The sequence below is a fragment of the Trichosurus vulpecula genome, chromosome 1, assembly GCF_011100635.1.
Source record: "Trichosurus vulpecula isolate mTriVul1 chromosome 1, mTriVul1.pri, whole genome shotgun sequence".
Taxonomy (NCBI): Eukaryota; Metazoa; Chordata; class Mammalia; order Diprotodontia; family Phalangeridae; genus Trichosurus; species Trichosurus vulpecula.
Window position 1 is genome coordinate 85,900,938 of NC_050573.1, and position 14,129 is coordinate 85,915,066.

Below are 14,129 nucleotides of genomic sequence, written 5' to 3' on the forward strand. Positions count from 1 at the left end.
AATAACACTAAAAAAATTGTACGTAATAGATTTGCAGTTTCATGCATAATTATCTTTTTTTAAAATTTACCATGTTATGGAAATGCTTATTTTATTCCATAAATTAAGAATAAAATAAATTAAAAAACTTTTTAAAGTTAAAAAAAGAAGTCAAAGCAAAAAAAAAAAGAAATAGCTAGGCTAGTTGTTGGTGTTTGGACTCTAGCAAACTTGGACTCAGAATGGACTCCATTTTTGGACCTCTTGGTGGCTTCTTCTCCTGACCTTTCAAAGGTCACACTGTGATAACCATCTACAAGCTCATTCCACAAATAATATGAAAGAAGGACCATAACAGAGATAAAAAGGACACTAGGGCTCTATGCTGTCATTGTCTTTATAGATTTGGATCCCTTGCCCTCCCCAGAGCCCTCAGCAGCTTGTTCTCCTTCTGCAATGCCAGCAGGTCTGGAAATTTTACATTTATCTGGCATGGATGTGACTGTCATCATGATGGACTATGAAGGACAAGCCAAGAAGCTGCTAGAATGAATGGAAAATAGAGTCAGTAAGTCTGGAAAGAGCCCCCACCAAGAGCTGTTCTTTCTTAAGAAGACCAAAGGGCAACTTAGATGTGTGTGGATGACAAGCTAATACACTTGAGGGAAGAGCAGCATGTCTCCCTTTCCAAGATGACCAGTGTTACTTTTTTACATTCTTTCTGTGAATCAAATATATTACTGTAGCAACACTCTTGTAATTATGCTTCTTAGGAGTGGTAGGAACAACTCTTCTATGAGGGATCACAAAACTTTAGAGTTGGGAGAGGTCTTAGAGAAGAATAATAGCCACCAAATTTACATTGGGTTGTAGGGCTTACCAAACTCTAGATTAAGTGATGGCCTTGAAGGTACAAGACCTGGGTTCCCATACTTGACACATACTTGCTGTGTGGCCCTAGACATGCCTTTCTCAGTGCTCTTGGGAAATCCCTAAGACTCCAAGTTGCAGGGAAGGTGCTGACCTACAGTGACAGAGGGTCTGGGAGTTCCCTGGCCTAATGATATGACAGATGGAGTTCTTATAACTTTCCTAAGATGCTGGTGAGCTGGCAGGGAGCTCAGAGGTTATCTTGTACAAATGAATCATTTTACATAATTTCCTAACAGGGGTGGGGAGCTTGTAGCTTCCAGGCCACATGTGGCCCTCTAGGTCCTTAAGTGTAGCCCTTTGACTGAATCCAAACTTCACGGAACAAATCCCCTTAATAAATGGGGGATTTCTTCTGTAAAACTTGGACTCAGGCCAAAGGCCTCACCCAAGGGCCTAGGAAGCCACAGGTGGCCTTGAGGCTGCGGGTTCCCCACCCCTTTATCTAGTAGAAAGTCTTAGGCCCATAATCAGGAGGCTGAAGGTCCAGTCCTGGGTGTTACTGGAGTACTATAGGGTCTGAGTCAGGTCTGGAAGGGACCCTCGATGTCCCCTAGTCTAACCACCTTATTTTATATATGAGAAAACCAAGGTCTAGAGAGACAAAAGGATATGCCTAAAGTCAGTAAATGCCAAAGACAGGGATTCAAACCCAGGTCTTCTGACTTCCTGTCCAACTCTCCTTCCCCATACACCAACTCTTTTCCTAATTGCCTCCTTTCTGCAGAGGGAATGTCCATGACTAATTTTTTCTGAGGTTTTATCAGTGACTAGAATGAAGTCTTTCCCTTAAACCCTCTCCTTCTTCTTACTTCCTGCTATTTGTCCGGTACATCGCCATCCACCTGGGTTTCAGAAGCATCTCTCACACCTCTCCCCTTCTCTCCCTTCCCCCTCCCAGTCTTTACTCCTCCAATTAAGGTCATATGGAATGTTTTTCATTTATCTCAGTATTCTCATCAGAATAATAATACTCAAATTGTCTGACACCCTGAAAAGAGTTCTGACTCTTAAGTCAGAGGATCTAGGTTCACATACCACCCCTAATGTATTCTAACTGTGTGATCACGGGCCCTGGGCCTCAGTCTCTTCATCTGTTAAATGAGGGGGTGGGGCTGACTGGCCTCTGAGGTCTCAGCTGGCTACAGATCTATGATCCTATGAGCACATTCAGGTTTTGTGAGAGTCAGTTGAAGTCATGAATGTAAAAATTGTTGGGAAATAAACCGTTAAGCTATCTTCATTCTAATTATTATGATGTATTGTAATCATTATTGTCTCTGTGATGTGTGAAGATCTCTCTGAACTTCTAAGTGGACAGGGTGCCGGGTGCCAAGTCTCTGTCTCTGCATGGAGATGGAGGTAACTATAAGACTCGAAACTGGTCCTTGGTCCAATTTAGCCCATCTTTGTTGACTCTAATGACTCCATCTGCACCCCTTTCCAGAAGGTGATTGGTCAGACCCAATCCTAATTTTCTTGGTGAGTTCCAAGCCTGGGTGTTCATTGTTCTTAGGAAGGGCCTAGGAAAGAGGTGCACTATGAGAGGATGGGAAGCCACCCAGACCATCGTCTTTCATCCCATCAGCCCATTAATACTTTCTAGGACTATCCCCCATCATACACACACAGAAATCCGATGCAGAACAGTAAGGGACAGAAAGCCCTCAACAGGGCATTAGTAGACTTGGATTCTTGGCTGGGGCTGTGCTGATAATGACTTACCGTATGATCTTGGTCAAGTCCACTTCCTTCTTTGGGCCTTAGGTTCCTCAGTAATTTGAGGAGAGAGATGTCAAAGGCCCTTTCTTGGTCTTGGGAGGTCATTAGTGCACTGGAGTTCTGGGAAATGATCAGTGCATAGATTAAATACACACACAGACAAATGGACCCAATATGCCCAATCAATTGTGCCTCCGTTTCCTTCTCTCCTCTTAGACCTCTCTCCATTTAGACCTTCATCATCTTTTGCCTGGACTATTGCAATAGCTTCCTAATTGTCCTCTCATCTTCTAGGCTTTCCCTTTCCAAGCCATCGTCTATCCAGCCCCTGTGACTACTGGATCTGACCACGTCCCTCTCCTGCTCAAAAATCTTCTATGGCTCCCTATTATCTTTAGGACAAAAGGCAAACTCCTAGGATTACTATTTAGAGTCCTTCAAAATATGATGCCTATCTAACTTTCCAGACTTGTTTCATCTTACTCCTGTTTTAGCCAAACTGGACCTAACTGCCTCCTTAACTCAATATCCCATGTCCTGCCTTCATGCTTTGAATCCTCTTGTGTTTGGAGGGCACTTTCTTCCTCCACATCTCTTTCCCTCCGTCTTCATCATCCTTTAGAGTTCAATTCTGGTGCCATTTTGTATGGGAAACCTTCCTCATCCTCCTAGCTGTTAATTCTTTCTCCTTCCTCAAATTACCACATGGTAAGCTCCTCGTCTGTGTCCATAGAGGTTGCATTCTTGAAAATGGGGCTGTTTCTGTGTTTTTGTCTTTGTACTTTCGGTGCCTAGCAGAATGCCTTGCATACACTAGGTGCTTAATAAACATTTATTGAATTTCATTACTAGCTTTGGAAAGAGACTTGAGAAATTTTCTGGTCTGACCACCTCATTCAACAGAGATCTTAATTAGAGGCCTAACATCAGGCAAGACAGGTCTGGATGGGAATTTCTAGACTTTCTCTCCATCTTTCCAATCCCTTGATACTTACAGTATGTACTTGGGATCTCACCACTGCCATTTTCCTTTTCCTTACCCCCACTCTAATCCTTTAAACCAGACTTGGCCCTAGTCCTTCTCAAAGATTAGTCCTGGCCCCAGGCTAAAGCATGACTCTGGTTCTAGAATGAACCCCAATTCCAATTACAGATTGAGCCTTATCCCCTGGTAGAAAGTGGACCCTAACTCTGGACCCAATCTGAGCCATGATTCTATTGACAGACTGAACCCCAACCTTGACCTCAGATGGAGTCTTATCTCTGTTCATTGAGCTCTTGATCTCCTGACTCAAGACTATTCCCTAACCATGGCACTAGAGAGAACCATGAGTGAGCTGTGGTCCTGGTCACAGGTTGAGTGGGCATCCTAGCATTCCATGGAGCATAGAATTTTAGAAGTGGAAGTGAAAGGCCACTCAATCCAAGGATCATCCAGCCCAGGCTGGGGGCTAACAGTGAATCCACTTCCTCCCCAGATAACCCATTTTGCTTTCAGATAGCTGTTACGGTTAGAACATTTTTCCTTATATCAAATCTAAGTTTACATCTCCAATGCTTTTGCCCTGTTTGCTTTTAGTTATGCCTCTAGGACTAAGCATCAGTCTTAGTTTCTTCTTCATGTTGTTAACCTTTTCAGATACTCGAAGACCATTTATTATACTGTTCCAGTCCCTCTCACTAACCCATCTGACATTTTTCTTCCCTCCAGGCTAAAACTTTCCCTCCACTGAATTTTCCTTCAGCAGAGTCTTGTGTGGCATAAACTCAAAGGTCTTCATCATCCTGATTGGCCTTCATTCTGTGTCACTGTTACTGACTTGCTGTGGGATCTTGAGTAAGTGTATTTCCCTCTCTGTGACTCAATTCTTCACTGTTGCTCTGTGGGACAGACAGATCTTCTGTGAAATGGGAATAATGATCTCTTGGGTGGAATAGCTCATGTAGGGAATTGTTAAGAGCAGATGGGATCATATAGAATGATAGGGCTTTAGGAATGGACTCTTCTGGAATCATGGTCAGTCACCTCATTGATCAGAGACCTTTAGTCTTCCAAAACTGTTTGTCTTTGCAGTGTTGTTGTTTCTATCTTGGATGGGTGATAGGTGTGGCTCTGCGAACTTGAACTTCCAAGGTCCTGTACCTGGCTATTTCCTGAGCATGTTGCCATGTACACACTCAGAGTTGAGTATTCTAGTAGCAGGTGTGAAATCAGACCTATTTTTAGCTATGAGATATACTATGACTCACTCTTCCTTACATGTGGTCTCTGCCCATTTGCTAAATATTAATAAAAAGTATTGTGGAAAGGCAACGTGGTACAGGCGAGTGAGCCCATGACTTGGAGTCCAGAGACCTGAGTTCTAATATAGCCTATTCTACTAATTCACTGTGTAACCTTTGGCAAATCATTTCCCATTTCCCTCAATCATCAACTGTAAAATGGGGATAATAGGAGTACCTGTCTTCCAGGGTTGTTGTGAGGCTCAAATGAGACAATACGTGTAAGAAGTGGTTAGCACAATGCCTGGTAAATAGTAAATGCTATATAAACGTTTGTTCCCTTCACTTTTCTTTCCGAACTCGAGGCCTTGGAATGAAAAAAAATGTTGGCAGCAGAGTTGTGTGCTTCCTGATCTGTCAATAGCAAGTCTGGAGGGGCAGGCAGGTGGTGTAGCAGATAGAGCACAGGCCCTGGAGTCAGGAGGACCTGAGTTCAAATTTGACATCAGACTCTTACTAGCTGCGTGATCTTGGGCCAATTGCCTCTAAAAAATCAAACATAAAATAAGTAAATAACAAGTTTGGGTACCTCCCTTTACACGTCTCACAGCCCAGGGTCCTCTTCTTTGCTGTCATTACATTCTCCAAGCACAGTTAATTGGGATCTTGTCTTCTCCCCCATCAGCTTGTAACCTGTTTGAGAGAGTGCAGCTTATACAATGTGTCTTTGTTGCACAGTCCTTAAGTATTTGTTGAATGAAGGAATGGGATTGTAGTAGGGACCATTGTACCTGAGCCACAGGTACCAATCAGGTCCAGGGTCAAATAATGATCTCCATAACATCTGCTCTCTAGAGTTCTAGACCTTCGTTTTTCAAAATGTATAGAACGATACGGTTTTGCTTCTTAGGATTCTGCAATTGCAAGTAATCATACTAGCTAGAATTTACCTAGTGCTTTCAGTTTGCAAGACGCTTTACAAATGGGAACTCATTTTATAAACCTCACAGTAGTTCTGGGGATTAGGTGCTGTTATTATCTTCGTTTTACAGTTGAGGATGTTGACGCAGACCAAGGCTAAGCTACTTTCCTAGTGTCATACCGGGAGTTGATGTCTGAGGCTGGATTTGAATTCAAGTTTTCCTAATTCCAGATTCAGTACTCTATCCACTGAGCTAGCTCTCCTATCGATCTCACTGTAAAGAAAAAACCGAAAAGTCATTTTCTTGGCAATTGACGGACAACTGGTATGCATCCCATCAATGTTGATTCTCTTTCCTTCAATTTTCATCCCTAAAGGCAGCTGAGAAGTTCTCCCCATCTTTGCTCTATGATAATTTCATAGACAGAGTATATACCTGGATCTTGACAGTCCCATAGACCCTGGCATCAGGGATGAGAACCTTGACATCCTCATTGTTAGCTAACCTTGAATAAAATCCAGGAATATTTTCTTCTGATGCTCTCATCCTTCTCTACCAATTTATGGACTCAAAGATCCCAGAGCTCCATGGCTGATGGATTTGTTCACTATGTTTGTAAGAGGGTAGGAGGCCTCTTGAGAGATACCAGCCAGATTCTGATGTTTTCAGGAAAGGACAAAAAGAACCATAGAGATTATTGTTAGAGTATTCTGACTTCAGTATTGTGTCTGGTCGCCCTATCTGTGGTCAGTCAGATCCTTGGGTTTCGTGAATGAAAATTCTTATAGCAATTACTTTACTCTCTAACCATAAAGTTCCCAAGGTGATAAACTCTCTCAGGCTATCTTTGTGAGCAAGATGGAAAGATAACCACAATGACCTGCACGCATACAGTGCTTTCAGTTCTGGGAAGAGCTTTGCATCACATACCATACATCATACATACATTATCTAACTGAAGTCAGTAATAGATAATATAATCTCCATTTTACAGGTGAGGAAAGTGAAAGTTAAAGAATTTCATGCCATGCCTGGGCTCAAATCACTAATAAAGGTCTGAGGTTTCCCTGACTGTGATTCCAGTCCTCTATTCACCATGCCAACCAATGGACTGATGAGGGATACATGGATAATTAGGTAGATTAAGATCTGGTTGAATGAGTGAATCTATCTAGTGGTTGAAAACAGGTCAGTGTCAACGTAAGAGGGAAATTTACCTCCATATAGAAAATATTAATTTTGATAGTAAAAAATGACAGTAATAACTAGTATCTATATAGTACCTACTATGTGCTAGACATTAAGCTAAATACTTTACAACTATTGTCTCACTTGCTTCTCACAACAACCCTGTAAGGTTTTTGTTGTTATTCAGTCTGACTCTCCATGACCCTATTTTAGGATTTTATTGGCAGAGATGCTGGAGTGGTTTGCCATTTCCTTTTCCAGCTCATTTTATAGATGGGGAACAAAGGCAAACAAGGTTAAGTGATTTGCCCAGGGTCACACAGCTAGTAAGCATCTGAGGTTGGATCTGAACTCATGAAGATGAGTCTTCCTCACTCCAGGCCTAGCACTCTATACACTGTGCCACCTGACTGCCATAAAGCCCCTGCTATGACAGCAGATCATGAGCTCTGCCAAATCCTAAAAAGATGGAAAGATTTTGAGTATGGGCTGGCAATGTAATTTTTCAGACACCTGTCCCCTAAGGACCAACCTTGCTAGATCAGAAGAAGCTTATGATATACAGATAGGCTCAGGGTGGTGAATTATTCAGACCAGTTGAGATCTGCACTCATAGAGTCAGTCAGCAAGTCATCAAACATTTATTAAGCACCTAGTATGCTTAGTATTAAGCACGTAGGAAGGGGCAGCTAGGTGGCACGGTAGATAAAGCACTGGGCCTAGAGTTAGGAAGACCTGAGTTCAAATCTGACCTCAGAAACTTACCAGCTGTGTGACCTTGGGCAAGCATATTAACTGTTTGCCTCAGTTTCTTCATCTGTAAATTGAGCTGGAAAAGGAAAGGGCAAACCACTCCAGTATCTTTGCCAAGAAAACCCCAAATGGGGTCATGAAGAGTCAGACACAACTGAAAACGACTGAATCAAAATCTCCCAGGCATTGTGCTAAATGCTAGGGATATAAAAAGAAGCAAAAGACAGCCTCTGCCCTCAAGGAGCTTGTAATCAAATGAAACTGATGACAGACAAACAAATATGTACAAACAAGCTATACACAGGATAAAGAGAAAATAATTAGCAGAGAGAAGGCATGAGAATTAAGAGGAGTTAGGGAAGTTTTCCCATAGAATATGGGATTTTAGTTGGGAGATAAAGGAAGCCAAGGAAAGTAGTAGAAAGAGATGAGGAAGGAAAACATTCTGGGCATGAGGAGCAGCAAGAAAAAATGCCAAAAGCTGATAGATGGAGTGTCTTATTTGTGAAACATTTGGGAGGTTGGTATCTCTATGTAGCAGGCAGTAAAGTGTAAGATGACTGGAAAGGTGGGAGGGGGCTAGTTATGAAGGACTTTGAATGTGAAACAGAGCATTTTGTGTTTGATCCTGAAGAGGACTGGGAACCACTGGAGTTCATTGAGTTGGGCTGGGTGGTGGGTGACATGGTCAGATTTAGGCTTTAGTAAAATCATTTCGGTGACTGACTGGAGGACTGATTAGAGGGAGGGAGAGAGTTGAGGCAGGCAGACCCACTAGGAGGCTGTTACAGTACAGCTATAAGGTAATGAGGGCCTGTGCTAGAGTGGTGGAGAGAAGTGGGCATGAGAGATGTCCAAAGGTAAAATCAACAGGACTTGCCCACAGCTGACATATGGCAGGGGGTGTGTGAGAGAAAGTGAGGAATCCAGGATGACTCCTGGGCTTGGGAGCCTGAGGAACTAGGAGGATGGTGTGGCCCTCAATAGTAACAGGGAAATTAGGAAGGGGGGAGGATTTAGGGGGAAAGATAATGAGTTCAGTTTTGGACATATTGAGTTTAAGATGAACCTGGGCCATCCATTTTGAGATATCTGAAAGGCAGTTAGAGATGTGGACTGGGCAAAGAGATTGGGGCAGGATAGATAGATTTGAGAATTGTCAGCATAGGGATGGTATTTAAATCCAAGGGAGTTGATGAGATCACCAAATGATATAGCATAGAGATGGAAGAGAAGAGAGCCAAGAAAGGGACCCTGTGGGAAACCTACAGTTAAAGAGAGTGACCTAGATGAGAATCCAGCAAATGAGACTGAGAAGGAGTGGTCAGATAGGTAGGAAGAGAACCAGGAGAGAGTGATGTCATGAAAACCTAAAGAAAAGTTGATAGGAAGGAGAGAGGGTGGTCAACAATGTAAAAGACTACAGAGAGGTCAAGGAGAATGAGAATTGGAAAAAGGCCATTAGATTTGGCAACTAAGAGATCACCGGTAACTTTAGAAAGAGTGGTGTCAGTGGAGTGATACAGAATTAAGAAAAGAGTGAGAGGAGAGAAAAAGGAGGACTCTATTACAGATGGACTTTTCAAGGAGTTTAACCATAAAAGAGAGAAGAGATATAGGATGATACTTAGTGGGGATGGAAGGGTCAAATGAGGGTTTTTTCAGGATGAGAGAGATATGGTTGTGTTTGTAGACAATGGGGAATGAGCAGCAGACAGGGAGATATTGAAAATCAGTAATAGAGTAGGGATAACAGAGTGGGCAAACTTTTGAGGGAGCTACCATATAGGGGACAGGAGCTAGAGGAAGTGATAGGAGATGAGGAAGAGGGGAGAAGAGGGAGCTCAAGGTGAAAAGCCTCAATATTTTTTCTGTAAAATATGAGACAAGATTATTAGCTGAGAGGGTGGTGAGGGGGAGCCATGGGAATTTTGAGGATGGATGAAAAGGTTTGGAAGTGCCACTATGGAGAGTGAGATAGTGAGTTGATAGCAAAGGTAGAGTAAGATTGCCTTGCAGCAGTGAGAGCCCAGTTGAGGCTGTATAACATATGTTTGTAGTGATTCCCATCAGAAAGGTTGTGTGATTTTTCCCTACTTTCATGCAACAGCAGATGTGTAGGAGAGATGGTGAATGGTGGGAATGATTCAAGACTGAGGCTTAGCAGGGCTCAATTGGTGAAATGATAAGGGGACTAGTGACCCAAGAGAGGAGGACAGTTAGAGTTGAATTGGTTCGCCAAGGGGTCAAGATGAGGAAAAGAGGAGAGTGTGGCTGAGGAAAAGACTTGGGAGGGAATAGTGACACCAAGAAAAATCATTAGAATTGAAATATAAAGTAGATCTGAGGGAGGTCTCTAGTGTGGTGCTCCAGGGACTTGTCCTTGGTCCTGGATTGCTGTTCTTTTTCTTCCTTTTCTTCCTGGTCTTTCTTCTTTCATCTTTTTGACTTTTACAAAGGGCTTTTGGGTCTACGAAGTACTTTACACATGTCACTAGATGAAGCTGTAGACACCAAGCTAATCAAATTTGCAGCTCATAAGAATTTGGGATGATTGCTAAAAGGAGGATGAGATGAAAAAAAGATTACAAGATCCTCAAATGATGAGCTGACTCCAGAATGGTGAAATTTAACAAGGGGGGTAAATATAAAAGTCCTGTGTGTGAATGCAAAGAACCAACTACACAAATGAAGGACCAGGGAGATCTGTTGGTCCACAGTTGCTTTGAAAAAGATCTGGGGCTTTAATGTACCATGAGTTTAAAATGGCCAAAAGTGTGACATGGTAGCCAAAAAATAAACAAAACTGAAACAAGCCAGGACTGAATCCAGAGAGACACAGACTCCAAGCTCAGGAGATGAGAGTCTGCCTGGCCCAGTCATAACTGGAATATAATATTCAGTTCTGGATACCACATTTAAAAGGGATATTGATAAACATAAGCATGACCAGTGGAAGAAATTACAAAGTTTTGCTTTGAGAGGTAGTGAGTCTCCTATCACTCTAGATACTCAAGCAGAAATTTGATGACAACTTTGCCTCTTCCCTTGGTTTGTTTCTAAGTAGCTACCCTTCCTTGAATGATCCCATTACCCTCTTTCTGCTTTCCTATCCCAAGCCTATCTGAGATCCTGGTTTAGAGGCCATTTGTTTCTGTGCACCAGATCTCCTACTAAAGTGGGGTTGTTGTCATCATAGTGGCATCCTTCTGAATACTCTACTCTTTTTTGGACAGTATGCCACTGGGATGTCTCTCTAACCCCTAAGTCCCTTGAGACTGACGGTTCCAGGACTTATGAGAGGCCTAGCCTCTCACCATTCTAATCAGCCCTTTGGTTCAGGAAGTCTTTCCTGTTTTTCTAAAACGAATGTTTGCATAGTCTATCCTCACCCCATTCTCTGTCCTGCTCCCCTAAGTTAGACTGAACTCTCAGAGAGGGCAGGACTGGAGTTTACTCATCACTGCACAAGGCTGTGAATTTTCTATAAGAAATAGGGATGACTCAGCTAGATAGGTCTAAAATTAAAGACTTAATCAGAGATGTTTTACATCATGGTGGGAGGGTAGGACACCCACCTATCATCAGCAGAGTATCACTTGCATCCAGTTGGAGGATAATTACCATGGAGACTGTCTGGACAGTCTTGAAAATCATGATCTATCGCCCTCAGGGAACTCTAGGGCTAGAGAGGTGTCTCACCTATCTGTGCCCTGTTGTCCAATCAGAGTTTTTGAATTTTCAGACTTCTGTTGCCATGACAACCTCCCAGGGTTGGCAAGAAAATCAGCTTCAGGATGCTGGTCCAGGGTAGGCTGGGCATTCTGGAGTGTGTGACTCTGGGCTTTATGGGGCGCTCTGTGACCATTCATGAGAGCCTGCTTTATTGAGAGGCAGCAGAATGCAGTGCCAAGAACGCTGAACTGGGAGACAGGATACCAGGGTTCTACCGTTGACCTTCTGAGATTCTGAGTCCTTCCCAATTACATGAGGAGGCTGTGGTAGTTTATTTCTAATATCCCTTTCAGCTCTGACATTCTTTGTTTTCTGTTTGAAAGATGTTTCCAATGCTGATGCTCTGTGTATTAAATGCGGTTCAGAGGTAGAGATCTTTTTACTGAATTAACCAGCAGCTAACCAGCTCCCCTTCCATTCCAGTTTTCCACCCCCACATGGCCCTGGGTAGCCAAAGCTTCATGGTGAATTTCCCAGGAAAAAATAATTCTTGAGTCAATCTGCTGTCTGATTGTGTTTCATCTCCTTCTTCCTGGGCTGACAACCCAAGGGAGATGAAGGTGGGAGGGGGAGGCACAGCATGGTCTCTGGGTCTTGAGGAAGGTTTGGAGATGGCTGAGCAGGAGCATCAGGGTCTGTATGTCAATGCTCATCCACATAGGCCCCATTCAGCACATCTATCTCATTACAGTACATAGTGTAGGAGTTGGCATTTAATCTCCTTGGGCACTTCTGTCTGGAGAATAGAATGACACATTTTTATATATGTCTTAACTTAAAATTTTCCATTGGTGGACAAGCTTGTTGTTTTCTGAAGAGAAAGAGAACATTTTTTAAAAGTCAGAATAACAATTAGGACCTCTGATGGTCATAGAGGACTTTGGGATTTTAGAGGTAGCTAGGCGTCTCAGTGGAGAGAGCTCTGGGCCTGGAGTCCAAAAGACCTGAGTTCCAATCAACTCTTAGAAACTTCTTAACTGTGTGACACTGGGTAAGTCACTTTACCTGTATTTGCCTCAGTTTCCTCCTCTATGAAATGGGGTTAATAAAAACGCCTACCTCTCAGAGTTGTGAGGATCAAGGGGGCTAATGTTTATAAAGGTTGTTCCAGAGGAAGCACAACATCTAGCTCTTCTTCTTTTTATAATGGTTGTTATTGTAATTGTTATCAACACTTTCCCTTGCAGGATCATGGCCATTTTCTCTTTCCACTCTTCCAAGAAGTCTGGGAGGCATGTAGGACAGAGAACTAAGAGAAGTTCCCATTTCACAGAAGAAGGAACTGAGACCCAGTAAGGGAAGTTCTTGCTCAAAGTAACATGGGAATTTAGTGGAAGAGTTGGGGCCAGAATCCATGTCTCAAATCAACTGAACTTAACATTTTTGGAGAGTCTACTGTGTGCCAAGTCCTGTGCTTGATGTTGGGAGACTTACAAATTTTGTTAAAACACAGATCCCATGTTCAAGAAGCTTACAGTCTATTATGGACTACTACAAGATATGGATCTTTGTATATTGGAAGTTATATTCCCTGTTTCCTACTGAATTTGAGTTAGCATTTCACATGTAAAGTTCTATGGTGAGGGTATGGGGTGTGTGTGTGTGTGTGTGTGTGTGTGTGTGTGTGTGTGTATGTAAATGTAAGTACCTATTGACTTCACTTGGGAGGATAACTCAGGTGCCATTTTTCCGGCACCTGACAGACATCTCTCATGCACCCATGAATATTGATTATTCTTTGCTTTTTTGCCTTCACCTCTAAAACCAGCTGAGAAAATCTCCCCATCTTTGCCCTATAGTAACTTCATAGACAAAGTCTGCACCTGGCCCTGGCCAGTCTTAGTTCCCTCCTTGGTAGCTAACCTGGGTAAATCAGGGACATTCTTTTCTGATGTTCTCTTCCCTCTCAACCGATTACTGGGTTCAAAGATCCTAAAGCTTACATTTGAAAAGGGAGGTGGCCTGTGCCCCTCTGCTACACTAATCACCATCCTGGAATCCACTTCTCTCTCCCTCCCCACCTCCAAATTAGGGAGCATGTCTAACACATATCAAACATGGAACTCCTATACAAAAAAAGGAAAGCTGGGCAGTCACAGCAATGTGATTTAGGGCACTCAGGCTCAATTTCCCCCCAGTGAGCAGTATCCCCACTCCCATTTCCAGCCTGCTACATAGATCATCCTTAAATAAATCTCCTTTGGACACATGGACCATTTTCGTGAATTTCCTTTTTCCTTCCCTACACTAAGGTTGTCCCATGATCTATCATTTGCTGCCAAAAGAAGGAATTGAAATGAGTAGGAGAACCCGATCAAGTCCTTTCCTCATTTTCAAAATCCTTGAATTCAGGGACCCATTGTTCTAATTGTTGCAGTGAGTGTCTCCAATTTAGAAACCCAACTCAGCAGGAGATAGTTGGAGCATTAGGGACCATTATCATTCTGGCTTTATGAGGGAGATGGAGGCTGTGCTTTGAGGTTCCCAGTCCAGAATCTGGAGAAATCCAGAATCCAGAAAATAAGCTGGAAGAACTGCAGCAAGATATAATCATTTGGAATTTAATCACCAGTCTGTTTGAACCAGGTAGTTTGTTTTTGTCTGGACTTTGAAGGACCTTCCCTTAATATTTTATTTTCAAAAAAATTATGTTTTCTTCTTTCCTTCTGAATAAAG